Source organism: Lathyrus oleraceus, chromosome 6 (assembly GCF_024323335.1).
Source record: "Lathyrus oleraceus cultivar Zhongwan6 chromosome 6, CAAS_Psat_ZW6_1.0, whole genome shotgun sequence".
Lineage (NCBI taxonomy): Eukaryota > Viridiplantae > Streptophyta > Magnoliopsida > Fabales > Fabaceae > Lathyrus > Lathyrus oleraceus.
Window position 1 is genome coordinate 440689470 of NC_066584.1, and position 17584 is coordinate 440707053.

Sequence of the window (17584 nt, forward strand, 5' to 3'; positions counted from 1 at the left end):
GGATTTTAGCTCAGCTGTTGGATTCCTGAAGAATAGCCTGAGAAAATGCTGATACAGAAAAACTAACCATCCTACAATTTAGCATATGCTGTCAGGAATGAATGTCACAACATTCTGTTTGACGTCCAGAACATAGACCATATGCTAAGTCTGTTATTTTTCTGAAAACAGACTGTACAAAATGTTGTACTGTAAAAGACCAACCAGTATATACTGCAGTATCAGCTTATAGTAATAAATGTCAAAACATCCAGTTTGACATTTACACAATGGCCTTATCCCAGGTCTGTTATTCCCTTGATAAACAGACTGAGATACATGCTGAACTGAAGCAGAAAAACCACCCTGCCTATTATTCAGTATATGCTGTCAATGATGAATGTCAAAACATTCTGCTTGACATTCAAACAGTATGCTATGTACCAGGTCTTTTATTCTCTTGATAAACCGACTGGAATACATGCTGAGTTATAACAGACAAGATTATAACGTGCATAAGGAAAAAGCAAACACAGGAAATTGTTAACCCAGTTCGGTGCAACATCACCTACTCTGGGGGCATATCAAGCCAGGACGAAGATCCACTATCAGCAATATTAATTCAGAGTTAAACTCCCCCGTTTACAACTCTTCACTTAATCCCTACCCAATGCAATCTATATCTTGGAACTCCTAGATAGAAACCACCAGTTTCCATTCCTATCACTACAATTTCAAAGTAATGTTAAATAACTTGAACTTGCTTCACAACTTTGTTCAAGACCATAACAACTCTTACCTACAGGCTTTGAGTCACACATAATCTCATGCTTTGAGCACTGAGACAGACATGGTAACCTTCCCACAGGTTGGGAGGTTTACCTCATACACACCCCTAATTTTACATTGTTTGAGGCACACCAAAACCTAGGTTACAATATGCTATTTATAACCTAAGCACCCAACTGGATTTGGGCTTTCAGAAATCGCAGCAAACTTCTTCTTTGCTGTTACAAAGTCAGCAGAAAACTTCTGCTATAATCAAGGTCTTCAATCTTTTAGTTCCTAAAATATCTCCATATAATTCTCCATAATTAGAAAATTTCTATTCTGATTGAGTCTTTAAGACTGAAATTCTAGTTATCAGACGTTGGATGTCACACGGGTTGTTATGACATCCAATTCTGCACAGACAGGATTTATGCAGAACTTAAACGTAAGTGCAGTAAATAACACAAGTAATTGTTTACCCAATTCAGTCCAACATGACCTACATCCGGGGGCTACCAAGCCAGGGAGGAAATCCACTATTAGTAGTATCAATTCAAAGCTAAACTCACCCGTTTACAACTTATCACTTAATCCCTACCCAATGCAATTTCAATCTTACACTAAGATCAGAGTTCCTACTCACTCCCCCTCAATCACCTCAGTGATTACTACCTTTAATCAATATTAAAGACAAGTTGAAGTCACACTTCAAACAACTCTTGATTGTGCTTCACAGCTTTAATCAAGATACACAACACTCACGCTTAAAAGCTTTGAGCGACACAACACTTACAACTCAATGAACACCCTATGCCACAGCAATCATCTACTTGATAATGGCTTGGCTTACAAGATACGTCTAATACAAGACTCACAAAAATACAGCTGTGAAGTATGATGGACACACAAAATCTTCACGCCTCAAAATCCCCGAAACTGAATGAAGGAACGCCTTCCTTTTATATTGCAGTACCTGGGCTTTTGCACTTGTATTCTTCTGAATTTAAGGTCACACGAGTTCCCATAAATTCAATATCTAGGTTACTAACAAATAGGCTATTTGTTAGGTTCATTAAATGTAACTTGGTTGTTGATTTCCTGGTTTTTCTCTAAGCTGTTGACTTCCTGAAGAATAGCCCAAGAAAAGCTGAAACAGAAAGCTGAACAACCTACAATATAACATATGCTGTCAGGAATGAATGTCACGACATTCAGCTTGACATCAAGGTCCATATGCTGAGTCTGTTTTTCCAGAAAACAGACTGTATAATTTTGCTGACCTGTACATGATCAAAATGACCATACTACAGTAACATCTTACATTAATAAATGTCAAAGCGTCCAATTTAACATTTACACATTTGGCCTTAAGTTAGTTCTGTTATTCTCTTGAAGAACAGACTAAGTAACATGCTGAAGTATAGCAGAACACCACTCTGTCTAATGTTCAGTAGCTGCTGTCAATGATGAATGTCATAACATCCAGTTTGACATTCAGTCAGTAGGCCTTATGCCAGGTCTGGTCTTCCCTTGATAACCAGACTGGAAATAAATACTAAGTTCTAACAGAACACCAGCTGTTCTATTCCTTAGTATCTGCTGACAGGTATGAATGTCACAGCATCCAGTTTGACATTCCATAAATCCTGTGTTAGCTAATCCTGCAGTAACTACTCATGTGTGTCATGACATCATTCAAGACATCAGAGTACAGTTAGATATTCTAACCTACAATGTAGTCACATAAACATACCATGTCATGACATCAGTCAAGACATTAGTAACCAGCTAGTGTTTTACCATATAATGCAGCCAATTAAGCACCTACAAACTCCCCCTTTGGAATTTTTTTGGCTAAAACACTTTGATCCCAATAACAGAGTTCATAGCAGCGGAATCACACACCTAGCAGGAAATAAGCCTAGCTAATACACTCAGAGTGGCAGCACACTCACATACATGGAAGTTAAATAAAAACTTCACAAAGCAGCACACATACAGAGGAGCAGAAGTTAAATACAAAACTTCAACACACATCAGCTGCAGGGGAGGGAATCTGTCATGAGAGTCTGTTGTAGAGACCCACTCTGTTTGTCAGGGTGGTTATTACTCCCCCTTTTTGTCAAAAATGTTGCCAAAGCCAACAACATAACCAGAGAAAAATGACAGAGTTACAGACTTGGTTTTACTTCACAGTTTCAACCAAGTTAGCATCCACTTGATCTTGCTTCACAGCTTTGATCAAGTAATCACTCACTTCTGCTTTACAGTAGGTACCACCATATCAGATGCCATGATTTTGTTTCTGACATCCAGAACCACTCCTGCATGAATAGCATCCTTGAACTCCTGCAGGTACATTGGCCTTCTCACGGTAGGGTGTCTCTTTACCCTCTTGTAGCCACACTTGTTGCACTTAGCATAGCTATGATCTGTTGACCAATCAGAGCATAGCACCAATTGTTTAATAGGCAGAGATATTAAACAATACATCCCACACATCAGTGGTTGCTATAAGGTCTCAGAGAGACATATTCCCAGTTTGCTCCTTAAGTTTTCAAACTGAGTAGCATCAAGAGCCTTTGTAAATATGTCAGCCAGTTGAAGGTCCGTGGCTACATGTTCCAAAGTGATCACCTTGTCTTCCACCAGATCTCTGATGAAGTGGTGCCTAATGTCAATATGTTTGGTCCTACTGTGTTGGATAGGATTCTTGGAGATATTGATGGCACTGAGATTATCACAGAACAATGTCATGACATTTTGAGTGACATTATACTCAGTGAGCATCTGTTTCATCCAAACCAGTTGGGAACAACTGCTTCCAGCAGCTATGTATTCAGCCTCTGCAGTGGACAGAGAAACACAATTCTGCTTCTTGCTGAACCAAGATATGAGATTGTCTCCTAAGAAGAAACATCCACCAGATGTGCTTTTTCTGTCATCAGCACTCCCAGCCCAGTCAGCATCACAATATCCAGATAGGACAGGCTCAGACCCATGTGAATACAGCATCCCATAGTCAAAAGTCCCATTGATGTACTTGAGAATCCTTTTGACTTGATTCAAGTGGCTCACTTTAGGCTCTGCTTGGTATCTAGCACATACTCCAACTGCATAAGAAATGTCAGGTCTACTTGCAGTTAGGTAAAGTAGGCTTCCTATCATGCTTCTATACAAGCATTGATCAACACCAGGCCCTCCTTCATCTTTGGTTAACTTCAGATGAGTAGGCGCAGTAGTCCTCTTGTGCCTAGCATTATCCATACCAAACTTCTTAACTATGTTCTTGGCATACTTGCTTTGGGAGAGAAACATAGAGTCCTCCATTTGGTTTACTTGCATTCCAAGGAAATAGGTCAGTTCTCCAACTAGACTCATTTCAAACTCGGATTGCATCTGGTGAACAAATTGTTGAACCATTTGTTCTGACACTCCACCAAAGACTATATCATCCACATAGATTTGAGCTATCATGATTTTGCCGTCTTCATCCTTCACAAATAAGGTCTTATCTATTCCACCTTTTCTGTATCCATTTGAGGTCAGAAATTCGGTCAACCTTTCATACCATGCTCTAGGTGCTTGTTTCAACCCATATAAGGCTTTCCTCAACTTGTATACATGCTTAGGTTGGTTAGGATCACATAACCCTTTAGATTGTTCCACAAAGACTTCTTCATTCAAGTAGCCATTCAAGAATGCACTCTTCACATCCATTTGGAATAGTTTAAACTTCAGGATGCATGCTACCCCTAACAGCAATCTGATGGACTCAAGCCTAGCCACAGGAGCAAATGTCTCATCAAAATCTACCCCTTCAACTTGAGTGTATCCTTGAGCTACTAGTCTTGCTTTATTCCTAGTAATTACTCCTTTCTCATCAGATTTGTTTTTGTAGATCCACTTGGTACCAATGATGTTGGTCCCTTCAGGTCTTGGAACTAGCTCCCATACTTCATTCCTTTTGAACTGCTCAAGTTCCTCTTGCATGGCAATGATCCAGTATTCGTCAGTCAGGGCTTCTTTCACATTCTTTGGTTCAACCTTGGATACAAAGCAGGAATTTGAGCTTATTCCCCGTGACCTGGTAGTCACACCACTATTGGGATCCCCTATTATAAGATCCTTAGGGTGGTCTTTCTGAATTCTGATAGATGGCACTTTGGTGGTTGCATCTGCTTCACATTCAGGAGGAGGTTCCTCTACTTCTTCAGACTTGATTGGAATGTCAGTAGAACTGTCAAGGAATGTTTCAACATCCTCCATGACATCGGTTCCTTCCTCTTTATCGTCCACAATAACATTTATGGATTCCATCAGGACATTGGTCCTGTAGTTGAATACTCTGTAGGCTTTGCTGTTAGTGGAGTATCCTAGAAATATACCCTCATCACTTTTGGGATCTAGCTTCCTTCTCTGTTCACGATCTGTGAGAATGTAGCATTTACTTCCAAAGATATGAAAGTACTTCACAGTGGATTTTCTGCCTTTCCATATTTCATACAGAGTGGAGGAGGTTCCTTTTCTCAAGGTGACTCTGTTGTGAACATAGCACGCGGTATTCATTGCTTCAGCCCAAAAGTGCATGGGGAGCTTCTTTGCATGAATCATTGCCCTGGCAGATTCTTGAATAGTTCTATTTTTTCTTTCAACTATTCCATTCTGCTGAGGGGTTATAGGGGAGGAGAACTCATGACTTATTCCTTCAGAAGAGCAAAACTCATCAAACTTGGAATTCTTGAACTCCGTACCATGATCACTTCTAATCCTGACCACACAACTGTCCTTTTTCCTTTGAAGTCTTATGCACAGGTCTTTGAAGACGTCAAATGTATCTGACTTCTCTCTGATGAAGCTTATCCACGTGTATCTGGAATGGTCATCAACCACCACGTAAGCATATTTCTTCCCACCAAGGCTTTCAACCTGCATGGGTCCCATTAAATCCATGTGCAACAGTTCCAGAACTCTGGAGGTTGTGGGATGTCCCAGCTTCGAATGTGACATCTTGGTTTGCTTGCCCACCTGGCATTCTCCACAGACTCTTCCTTCATCAATAAGAAGCTTTGGAATTCCTCTGACTGCTTCCTTGGATATGATCTTCTTCATTCCCCGTAAGTGGAGATGTCCAAGACGTCTATGCCACAACTTCACCTCCTGTTCTTCCTTGGTTGAGGAGCATATTGTTGAAAAGTTAGAGACTTTAGGTTCCCACAGATAACAGTTATCTTTGGACCTGGTTCCTCTCATAACTTCCTGATTGTCACCATTAGTCACAATGCATAGCTCCTTAGTAAACTGAACATGAAACCCTTGATCACACAGCTGACTTATGCTGATGAGGTTTGCAGTTAGTCCTCTTACTAACAGCACATTATTAAGTTTTGGAACTCCAGAGCAGTCCAGCTTACCCACACCTTTTATTTTTCCTTTGGCACCATCACCAAAGGTCACATAGCTGGTAGTGTGAGGTTGAATATCTACCAGTAGATTTTCCATACCAGTCATATGTCTTGAGCATCCACTGTCAAAGTACCAGTCTTCTCTGGTAGAGGCCCTTAGAGCAGTGTGTGCTATCCTAGCATACCATTGTTGCTTCTTGATGGGAACATAGAGCTTATATGGTTTATGCTTAGGCCTGACATGAGAGGCTTGGTTAGGGAAACCATGAATCCAGTAGCAGAAGGCTTTTATATGACCAAGTCTACCACAGTGGTGACACCTCCACTCCTGGTATTTCCTCTTCTGGTGATCATTCATCCTAGTTCCTCGATGTTGAGACATTGGCTTTGACTTCCGCTTGAACTTCTGAACTTTAGCCTTTGGGTGTTTGTGTTCAGCTGAGGATCTTTTCCCAAATCCTAGGCCAGATTTGGTTCCAGACTGTTGTCCCACCTTTAGAATCTCTTCCAAGGTGTCAGTTCCCTTATTCATCATTCTGATGGATTTAGTCATCTGATTCAGCTTGGAGGTCAGCAGGGCTATCTCACCATTTAGACCCTCTATGACAAACAGTTGCTTCTGTCTCTCATCTTCCAGTTCCTTGATGAGTTTCTTCTGCTTTTCTCCTTGTGCACGCACTTCTGCACTGGTGGTACACAGCTTCTTATAGGCTGCAGCAAGTTCATCAAAGGTCAGTTCATCTGCACTTGAGTCTTCATCAGAGACACAAACACTGGTTAGTGCAGTGACATGTTTGGCAGATTCTCCTTCAGATTCACTTTCAGAATCTCCTTCAGACCATGTGATAGTTAGCCCCTTCTTTTGCATCTTGAGATAAGTAGGACATTCAGCTCTGACGTGTCCATACCCTTCACAACCATGACACTGGATTCCCTTGCCTTGGTTGAACTTTTCATCAGAAGTTGATCTTTTCCTGATGTCAGACGGGATGTTCTTGACATTAGGTCTCCCTCTTTGATCAATCTTCTTCACGAACTTGTTGAACTGCCTCCCAAGCATGGCTAAGGCTTCTGATATACTGTCATCACCTTCAGTATATCCTGCTTTTGACTCTTCTTCAGCATTAGATACAAAAGCTATGCTTTTGTTCTTCTTTTCAGTATTCTCACACAAGCCCATTTCAAAGGTTTGGAGAGAACCAATGAGCTCATCTACCTTCATATTGCAGATGTCCTGCGCCTCCTCTATGGCTGTGACCTTCATAGCAAATCTCTTAGGAAAGGACCTGAGAATCTTTCTTACAAGTTTCTCTTCAGCCATTTTCTCACCTAGTCCACCAGAGGTGTTTGCAATTTCAAGAATATTCATGTGAAAGTCATGAATAGTCTCATCCTCTTTCATCCTCAGATTTTCAAACTTGGTGGTCAGCATCTGAAGTTTGGACATCTTCACCTTGGAAGTACCTTCATGAGTTACCTTGAGGGTATCCCAAACTTCCTTAGCTAGTTCACAGTGGTGCACCAGCCTGAAGATGTTCTTACTGATTCCATTGAACAATGCATTCAAGGCCTTGGAATTTCCAAGAGCTAATGCCTCTTGCTCCTTGTCCCACTCTTCTTCAGGAATTTGCACACTGACTCCATCTTCACCTGTCCTCATTGGATGTTCCCATCCTTTGTTGACAGCTCTCCAGACTTTGCTATCTAGAGACCTTAAGAAGGCTATCATACGAGGCTTCCAGTCATCATAATTAGATCCATCCAACATGGGTGGTCCATTTGAGTGTCCTATATCCTTGTCCATGGTACTAGAAAGTAACTTCCCTAGATCTCACCCAGAAAATCACAGGCAGAGTGCCTGCTCTGATGCCAATTGAAATTCTAGTTATCAGACGTTGGATGTCACACGGGTTGTTATGACATCCAATTCTGCACAGACAGGAATTATGCAGAACTTAAACGTAAGTGCAGTAAATAACACAAGTAATTGTTTACCCAGTTCAGTCCAACATGACCTACATCTGGGGGCTACCAAGCCAGGAAGGAAATCCACTATTAGTAGTATCAATTCAAAGCTAAACTCACCCGTTTACAACTTATCACTTAATCCCTACCCAATGCAATTTCAATCTTACACTAAGATCAGAGTTCCTACTCACTCCCCCTCAACCACCTCAGTGATTACTACCTTTAATCAATATTAAAGACAAGTTGAAGTCACACTTCAAACAACTCTTGATTGTGCTTCACAGCTTTAATCAAGATACACAACACTCACGCTTAAAAGCTTTGAGCGACACAACACTTACAACTCAATGAACACCCTATGCCACAACAATCATCTACTTGATAATGGCTTGGCTTACAAGATACGTCTAATACAAGACTCACAAAAATACAGCAGTGAAGTATGATGGACACACAAAATCTTCACGCCTCAAAATCCCCGAAACTGAATGAAGGAACGCCTTCCTTTTATATTGCAGTACCTGGGCTTTTGCACTTGTATTCTCCTGAATTTAAGGTCACGCGAGTTCCCATAAATTCAATATCTAGGTTACTAACAAATAGGCTATTTGTTAGGTTCATTAAATGTAACTTGGTTGTTGATTTCCTGGTTTTTCTCTAAGCTGTTGACTTCCTGAAGAATAGCCCAAGAAAAGCTGAAACAGAAAACTGAACAACCTACAATATAGCATATGCTGTCAGGAATGAATGTCACGACATTCAGCTTGACATCAAGGTCCATATGCTGAGTCTGTTTTTCCAGAAAACAGACTGTACAATTTTGCTGACCTGTACATGATCAAAATGACCATACTACAGTAACAGCTTACATTAATAAATGTCAAAGCGTCCAATTTAACATTTACACATTTGGCCTTAAGTTAGTTCTGTTATTCTCTTGAAGAACAGACTAAGTAACATGTTGAAGTATAGCAGAACACCACTCTGTCTAATGTTCAGTAGCTGCTGTCAATGATGAATGTCATAACATCCAGTTTGACATTCAGTCAGTAGGCCTTATGCCAGGTCTGGTCTTCCCTTGATAACCAGACTGGAAATAAATACTAAGTTCTAACAGAACACCAGCTGTCCTATTCCTTAGTATCTGCTGACAGGTATGAATGTCACAGCATCCAGTTTGACATTCCATAAATCCTGTGTTAGCTAATCCTGCAGTAACTACTCAAGTGTGTCATGACATCAGTCAAGACATCAGAGTACAGTTAGATATTCTAACCTACAATGTAGTCACATAAACATACCATGTCATGACATCAGTCAAGACATTAGTAACCAGCTAGTGTTTTACCATATAATGCAGCCAATTAAGCACCTACAAAGACCTCTACAAAGGAGTTAGGATATTCACCAAATATCCTTACTAATCCCAGAATCTATGCCTGAATTAACTAATTCAGTTTTCTGCACATGTGTGATGTCACAGTCACGATGTCGTGACATCGCACATGACATGTTGGTCCAGATGTTGAACTTCTTCAACCCAACATATTAAAACAACAAAGGTGATTACATTATTTGTTTTACAAAATTAATGCCAATCCTAAGGTATTAACAATATTGTATTGTTTTGTGACATATTTTTGTGCAATTTGGGATTACTGTATTGTATGTAATGATTGAATTGCTTGAATATTAATTCCTTGTATGCTTGGTGATCTTTGTGAGACGAGTTCTATACCCGGACTCGAGTGCACTTAGGATAGGAGAATGGCATAGTCTTGTTGACTTGTGTGGAGTTATTCCTTAGCAAGTTGACTTGCAAGTCCATTCACTTGGTGGAGGTCATGTTGGGATCAATAATGTCACACAAGTAGTTGTGGTTAGACATTACTCTTTCCAATATAGACCTTAGAAGCCAAGGACCTTAGTTTACCAAGCCCATCTTGGCCTATTCTTAGGATGTAGTGCGGATGTCGTTCAAGTGTAAGATTTGATATGATTGTTACACAATACTACACTCATAAGAGTCTCTTTTGAGAATATTTTTGGAATACGAGTAGTCGTTTCTCCGATAATATCCGAAAAATGGGATGATGACTATGAGAACCTCTTGTAGAACATGTTTGGCAGGTTTAAACCCTAGTACACTCCCTTTGGGTGGTTCTTAACCAAGACCCCATGCTCGTGACTTGCAACAAACCCTTGATTCATGGTTGATCCGTTCATGTATCCTTAATATCAATGGAACTTGGGTGTTGATAAGGTGTGAGCCATAATCCACCAAAATGGATGATTGATATTAAGGATGATATGATCCATCCCATGACCTTTGTTTGGTGTGCTTTGCTTGATCCTTGAGTGTGATTGTTGCATTCATGCATTCATGCACCCATTTGCATCCATATCATCAATAATGAAGAAAATTTTCAAGGAACTTAAGGGGTTTATTTGCAAAATTTTCAGACATGGAAAAACAAAGAAGGAATACAAAGAAGTACAGCTTCAGACAGCCAAATTTGAAAGAGTTAAGGAATCTGACATCCTATGTATTAGATCCTTTGGGTTTCAAAGCTCGTTTTGGGAAGCTTCTTCCTCTTCTGACTACTCAGGTGGATGAAGGGTTGGTGAGTGTATTGGTGCAGTTTTATGATCCCTTGTACCGTTGCTTCACGTTTCCGGATTTCCAGCTTTTTCCTACGCTTGAGAAGTATGCCTACCTTGTGGGTATCCCTATTCTAGACCAGTTGCCGTTCAGTGGCTTGGAGAGTATTCCTACTTCCCAAGAGATAGCTGACATGTTGCATATAGATGAATCTCTGGTTGGTGCTCATATGACTACCAAAGGTGGAATTCAAGGTCTCCCTTCTGAGTTCCTCATTGCTCAAGCTACTATCTATGGGAAGGCCATGAGTGAGGATGTCTTTGAAGCCATATTTGTACTTCTCATCTATGGATTGGTACTGTTCCCCAACATCGACAAGTTTGTAGATGTGAACGCTATTAGGATCTTTTCTACTCTTAATCCCGTTTCGACTATGTTGGGTGATACCTATTTCTCTTTGCATATGAGGAATGCAAAGGGTGGTGGCGCCATTGTGTGTTGTTTGCCTCTGTTGTATAAGTGGTTTACTTCTCACTTACCGCAGACGGTCGCCTTCAAGGAGAACAAAGGATGTCTACGGTGGTCTACGAGACTTATGTCTCTTGCTAATGATGATATCTCTTGGTATAACCGTGTGTATGATGGTGTGCAGATTATCGACTCTTGTGGTGAATTCTCCAATGTACCTCTTCTTGGTACATGTGGTGGGATTAACTACAACCCTGTTTTGGCGCGCCGTCAGCTTGGGTTCCCCCTAAAGGATAAACCTAATAACATTCTGTTAGAGGGTGTATTCTTTCAGGAGGGTAAAGATCCCCAAGGCTTGAAGGGCAGAATGGTCCGCGCTTGGCGCAAGATTCATAGGAAAGGAAGGAAAGAGTTGGGTCCTAAGAACTGTGTCGCTTTGGAGCCTTATACTGCTTGGGTTAGGAAGAGAGCTTCTGAGTATCTCATGCCTTACGAGTATCCGAGACCTACACCTTTGGTTATGGTTGGGCCTTCAACCCTCCCTAACCAAGGAGTAGAGGAGTTGACAGACGAAGACCGATCACGTGCTTGGATCCGTGAAAGGGAAGAGTTGCTTCAGCAGATCAGAGAGAAGGATGATTTGATAGAGTTCCTCGAACATCAGGTTATTGATGATCCTGATGATGCATGGACTTCTCTACTTCCTCAATCTTCCAAGTTTTGGAAGAGGAAGTATGATCGACTCGCCAAAGAGAAGGCAGATATGGAAGCAGCCTACGAGAGAGAGGTGAAGAGGCTTCGTGCATCCTATCTTCCTGTGTCCCGAGCTTTAGATGATTATTTCTAGGGATCCATAGGATGACTATTTTCCTTTTCTCTTGTATATGATTGACAATGCTGTACTTCTTGTCCCTGATATTATTTTATGAGATATTTCCATATGTGATAAATGTTTAATATTTCAAAAATTTGCAAATAAAACCCTAGAGTTCCTTTGAAATAAAAACAAATCATATGCACGAGCATTGCATGCATCATGTGCATAAGCAGGTTTTGTTTCCGACTTCTTGTCCTGTGGTCTAACTTTGTGTTCTTCATTTATTTTGAAGACAAGCTGACTCACCGGTACTACACCAGAGCCAACATTTCGAGACTGATGGATAACCTAGAACAAGAGAATCGCGAGCTGAAAGAGGAAGTGGCCAGATTAAGTGCTTTGATGGAATCATTCTTGGCTGCCCATAGCCAGTCTTCTCCGACGCCTTCAACTCCTCTCCAGAGGACAGTCATCTCTGAGATTATCTCCTCAACTGTGCCTGCAGCCAGTGCACATTTTTCTCCAGCAGCCATGCCAACCGGATTCCCGTGGGGGATGCCTCCCAATTTCATGCCCGAGGGTCCTGCTCCCACCTTTGCTTCTATGCCGGCATCTAGCCCGGTCCTTGCTGTTCCTCCTCCTGTCGTGCATACTATGCCCAGGGTAGACGACACCATCTATCATTATGAGCCGTCTGAAGGCCCAGATGTCTATGAAAAGATGGACGCTATGAACGATCAATTTCTTGAGCTTCGGAAGGAATTGAAAACTCTCAGAGGGAAGGATCTTTTTGGCAAGTCTGCTGCCGAACTGTGCTTGGTTCCCAATGTGAAGATCCCTGTAAAATTCAAGGTCCCTGACTTTGAAAAATACAAGGGAAATACTTGTCCTCTCAGCCACCTGGTCATGTATGCCAGGAAGATGTCGACTCAGACCGACAACGATCAGTTACTCATCCACTACTTTCAGGACAGTCTGTCCGGTGCCGCTCTGCGTTGGTACATGGGTTTAGACAGTGCGAACATCCGATCCTTCAACGACCTTGGCGAGGCCTTTGTCAAGCAATACAAGTATAATGTGGATATGGCTCCCGATAGGGATCAATTGAGGGCCATGTCCCAGAAGAACAAGGAAATATTCAAAGAATACGCCTAGAGGTGGCGAGAGTTGGCAGCACAGATCGTGCCTCCGCTAGAAGAGAAGGAAATGACCAAGATCTTTCTGAAGACCTTGAGTTCATTCTATTATGAGCGGATGATCGCTAGCGCTCCTTCTGACTTCACCAAGATGGTGAATATGGGGATGCGTTTAGAAGAAGGGGTTAGAGAAGGACGTCTAACCAGAGAAGAAGGCTCTTTTGCCAAACGTTATGGGACGTTTGTGAAGAATAAAGATGGAGAGGCCCATGTGTCATACCCCGATTTTGCTCCTGAATTTTTTATGTTTGTTTGGAATGCTTGGCCTAACCTAACTCTGGTTTTACATGAGGTTTGGTTTTGATCCAAAGTCAGGGTGTCGTGATTGTGGATACCTCTATGGTCTGGGTCATCTGAACAACCAAGTTTCTTGTGTTTCTAACCACTTGCCAGTCATGTTATTGGTTCATGGATACTATAACCTTATGGTCTTATTTCATGGTTTTGTTCATACACATTATCAATCAAGTTATTTTCTTCTCAAGAGTCGAACATTCAAGCCAATTGTGAAAACAATCTCCAATCATTTTTTTTCAAACCATTCCAATCCATTTCATCCATTTTAAACCAGTACATGTGATTCCATACAAGAAAAATGAAAAAATTGACACTTTTGACCAATTGTTGACTTTGGTCAACAGTTGACTTTTTGGTCAACTTTGGCCAAAGTCAACCCAAATTCTTTAAACCCTAAATTTCACCCTAACCAATAATTCATTTTCCATTTACAAAGAAAATACAAAAAAATGCATTTTTGACCAATTGTTGACTTTGGTCAACGGTTGACTTTTTGGTCAACTTTGACCAAAGTCAACCCTCACTTGCTCTTGCCCACCCAACTTGGCCTGGCCTTTTTCTTCAATGTGTCATCCAACCCTCATGTTTATTTATGTTCGTTCTTGGTAGCTTCCATCACAAATAACACATGTGGTGCACCTTGACTTTGTAGCTTTTGAACCGTTAACCATTCGCCACTGGCCTGCTCCTAATCATGGACCAAGGAGCCCCTAACAGTTCAACCATTATCCTTTGCTCATGCCCCTTTGGATGCAACAAAAACCTTATGCAACAAATCCATGGATGCAGATGGTCTAGCCAATGCTGCTGCCACAATCATGTCACATCCTGCTATGACAGCAAACAGAATTAGCTCTGCCGTTTTGGTTTACAAAGAAAATCTCAACACAACATTTTTTTAAGTTAAGTATGGTACGACAACCATATCCAGCTACAGACTATTACAAGGGAAGTGCATAATTGTTTCAATATTACTCCATTATATTAGGAACTGATGTAAGGTACAGCAAAATCACAAGAAGAACAATTTAAACATGCAATGAAAAGAAAGGTTACATATAACATTCAGGTTTCTAATCCAATCAAGACAAATGGCACGAATAAGCTCCAAACTGGAAAATACATATCCCTTTTGCCATGATGCTTGCCCGGTTTTTCCCTGCATTTATTTCTACAGACCGTTACGAGCTCGTTCTAGAACCTGCAGGATACCTTCTAACGGCGTGATGCAGCCTACAAAGTCCAAAAAACCAACAGCTGCTCCTACAATAATGCACACAACAAAACGCAGGTTAAGTGAAAAATGAAAACATGCCGGAGTCGAACTATGGACAATTATCAATCTACATCAATAGCAGGAAAACAGCCGAGTAAGATTTACGGTGCATGAGCTGAAGGTTTCGGTCATTACCTATCGAAATAGAAGCGGAACGGTGAGGTAAAAGTTGAAGTCAGCCGCCAATTCGTGTCGGCATAGCAGCACCCTGCAATACCAAAGCCATTCATTAAATTTCCCAAGAGTTTCGGACATCCAAATTTTCAAAAGTTGAATTCAGAACTAGAGCCAAAGCGACAGCATATACTGAGTCTGAATCAGGATTTAACTAATCAGTTAGTTGAATTGGAGAGACATTTCAATGCCCTTGAACTGAACAAATTCAGTCAATATGGTGGCCATCACATTGGGCGCGGAGCTTCACAAAATAGATATGGACCTTCAAGGCACATTCAGTCACTGCATAGTTTACAGAATGCAATCAGGTCGCAACTTGTAGCTGCAGAGAGTCTCTCTGAATGCCTTTCAAAACAGATGACTACGTTGAGTTTAAGGTCCCCAATTGAGGAGCAAAAGAATGTGAAAGAGCTCTTTGAAACAATAGGAATTCCCTATGACGCTTCTTTTGGCTCTCCAGATACAAAAGTTCTTATGAAGACTCCTTCTAGTAAGAAGCTCTTGTTTTCTGATTTGACTAGTAGTAAAGAAAAATCCAAGAGAGTTCAAGGCAGTTATATGAAGAGTTGTGAACCAGAAACAGCTAGGAGGAGGAGAGACTCACTTGACCAGGTGTGTTTCTGATAGGTTATTGCATGTTTAAACAACTTTGATGCAGAGTTGGACCTGTTCTGAACCTCCTACAATTTTCATCAAAAAGATGCTGCTGCATATCATCCAGGACTTTACCTAACACCAGCTCAGAGAGAAGCAGTTGAAGCATTGATTCAGGAACTTCCAAAGTTCATGTTAAAGGTTGTTCCTACTGATTGCAGTGAATGCCCCATCTGCTTAGAAGAGTTCCGTGTTGGGAATGAGGTTCGTGGCTTGCCTTGTGCACACAATTTTCATGTTGAATGCATTGACGAGTGGCTCAGGCTGAATGTGAAATATCCTCGGTGCCGTTGCTCAGTGTTCCCAAATCCTGATCTTAGTGCCCTGTCCAATCTCCGTCCAGATTCTGAAAGATCTTCTGCCAGTGTTGTGATAACAACTAGCTATGTGAGAGACCAACCTTTACCCTGCTGAACTGGCCATGCATTCACCACAAATAGTTACCAAGTCTAAAATCCTGTTGTCCTGAACTGTGAACTACTAACACAATGAGTTTACTTGGATTTGAAAGCAAGGGAACAAAAGGGGATTGCCACCAAATATGTCAGAAGCACATACAATCAATGGAAAACCAGGACCACTATTTCCTCGTTTTGAAAAGCATACATTTGCAATGGAGGTAGAGCAAGGGAAGACATACCTCATGAGAATCATCAACGCTGCACTCAACGACGAGCTTTTCTTTGCCATTGCGGGTCACAACATGACAGTAGTGGAGGTTGATGCTGTTTATACAAAACCATTCACCACTCAGGCCATACTAATTGCTCCTGGTCAAACCACAAATGTTCTGGTTCGTGCCAACCATGTTGCCGGCAGGTACTTCATGGCTGCCAAGGCTTTTATGGATGCTCCAGTTTCAGTTGACAATAAAACTGCTACGGCTATATTCCAATACAAAGACATACCAAACACTGTCCTACCCGTCCTTCCACAGTTGCCAGCTAGCAATGACACGGGTTTTGCTTTGAGTTACAACAAGAAATTGAAGAGTTTGAACTCTGCTAAGTTCCCTGCAAATGTTCCTCTCAAAGTTGATAGAAACCTCTTTTACACTATTGGTTTAGGGAAGAATTCTTGCCCTACATGCCTCAATGGAACCCGGTTTCTTGCTTCCATAAGCAATGTATCTTTTGTGATGCCTCAAATTGCGCTTCTCCAAGCTCACTACTTCAATATCAAGGGTGTTTTCAGAGTTGATTTTCCTGATCATCCTCCAACTCCTTTCAACTATACCGGTGCACCATTAACAGCCAATCTCGCATCTTTAACACATACCAAGAGTAAACAAGATTTCCTTCAATTCTACCGTGGAGCTGGTTTTGCAGGATACAAATCTCCTCACAATTGAATCACATCCATTTCATCTTCATGGATATAACTTTTTTGTTGTTGGAACTGGTATTGGTAATTTCGATCCAGCTAAAGACCCTTCTCAAACCAACTCACCATGAAGCTACCTTGGAATCAAGGAATCTTGAAAAGAAGAAAGGTTCTGTTTTTGCTGTTGATGTGGAAATGTTGAATATATCTGCTGAGCTAGGGGATGGAGCGGATGCTATGGTTCAAGTGCAGTCAATTTTCTCTGAGAATGCTAGTATAGGAGTGCTCCTTGAAGAATTAATGATTAGTTTTAATCAGGCCAGAATCTTGAAGAGTAGTAGGATGCAAATTTCACGAATTCCTAGTATATCTGCTAGTGCGTCTGATGCAAAGGGACCCGTAACCACAACATGGGACTGGGTAATTCAAGGTCTTGATGTTCAAATTTGCTTGCCATTCAGATTGGAATTGCGTGCTATTGATGATGTTCTTGAGGACATGTTACGAGCTTTAAAGCTTATTGTGGCAGCAAAGACTAATTTGATTTTTCCTGTAAAAAAGATAATTCTAAAGTAAAAAAAAACCAGTTCAACAAAATTTGGATGCATAAAATTTTTCTTACGCAAGTTAACTGCTGACATTGAAGAGGAA

The 17584-nt window shown here is 41.1% G+C and overlaps 1 pseudogene; it reads left to right on the forward strand.

The window, feature by feature from the left end:
* The first annotated feature begins 14830 nt into the window (after positions 1 to 14830).
* Positions 14831 to 17150, forward strand: LOC127096138 (laccase-11-like; annotated as a pseudogene).
* The last annotated feature ends 434 nt before the right edge of the window (positions 17151 to 17584 follow it).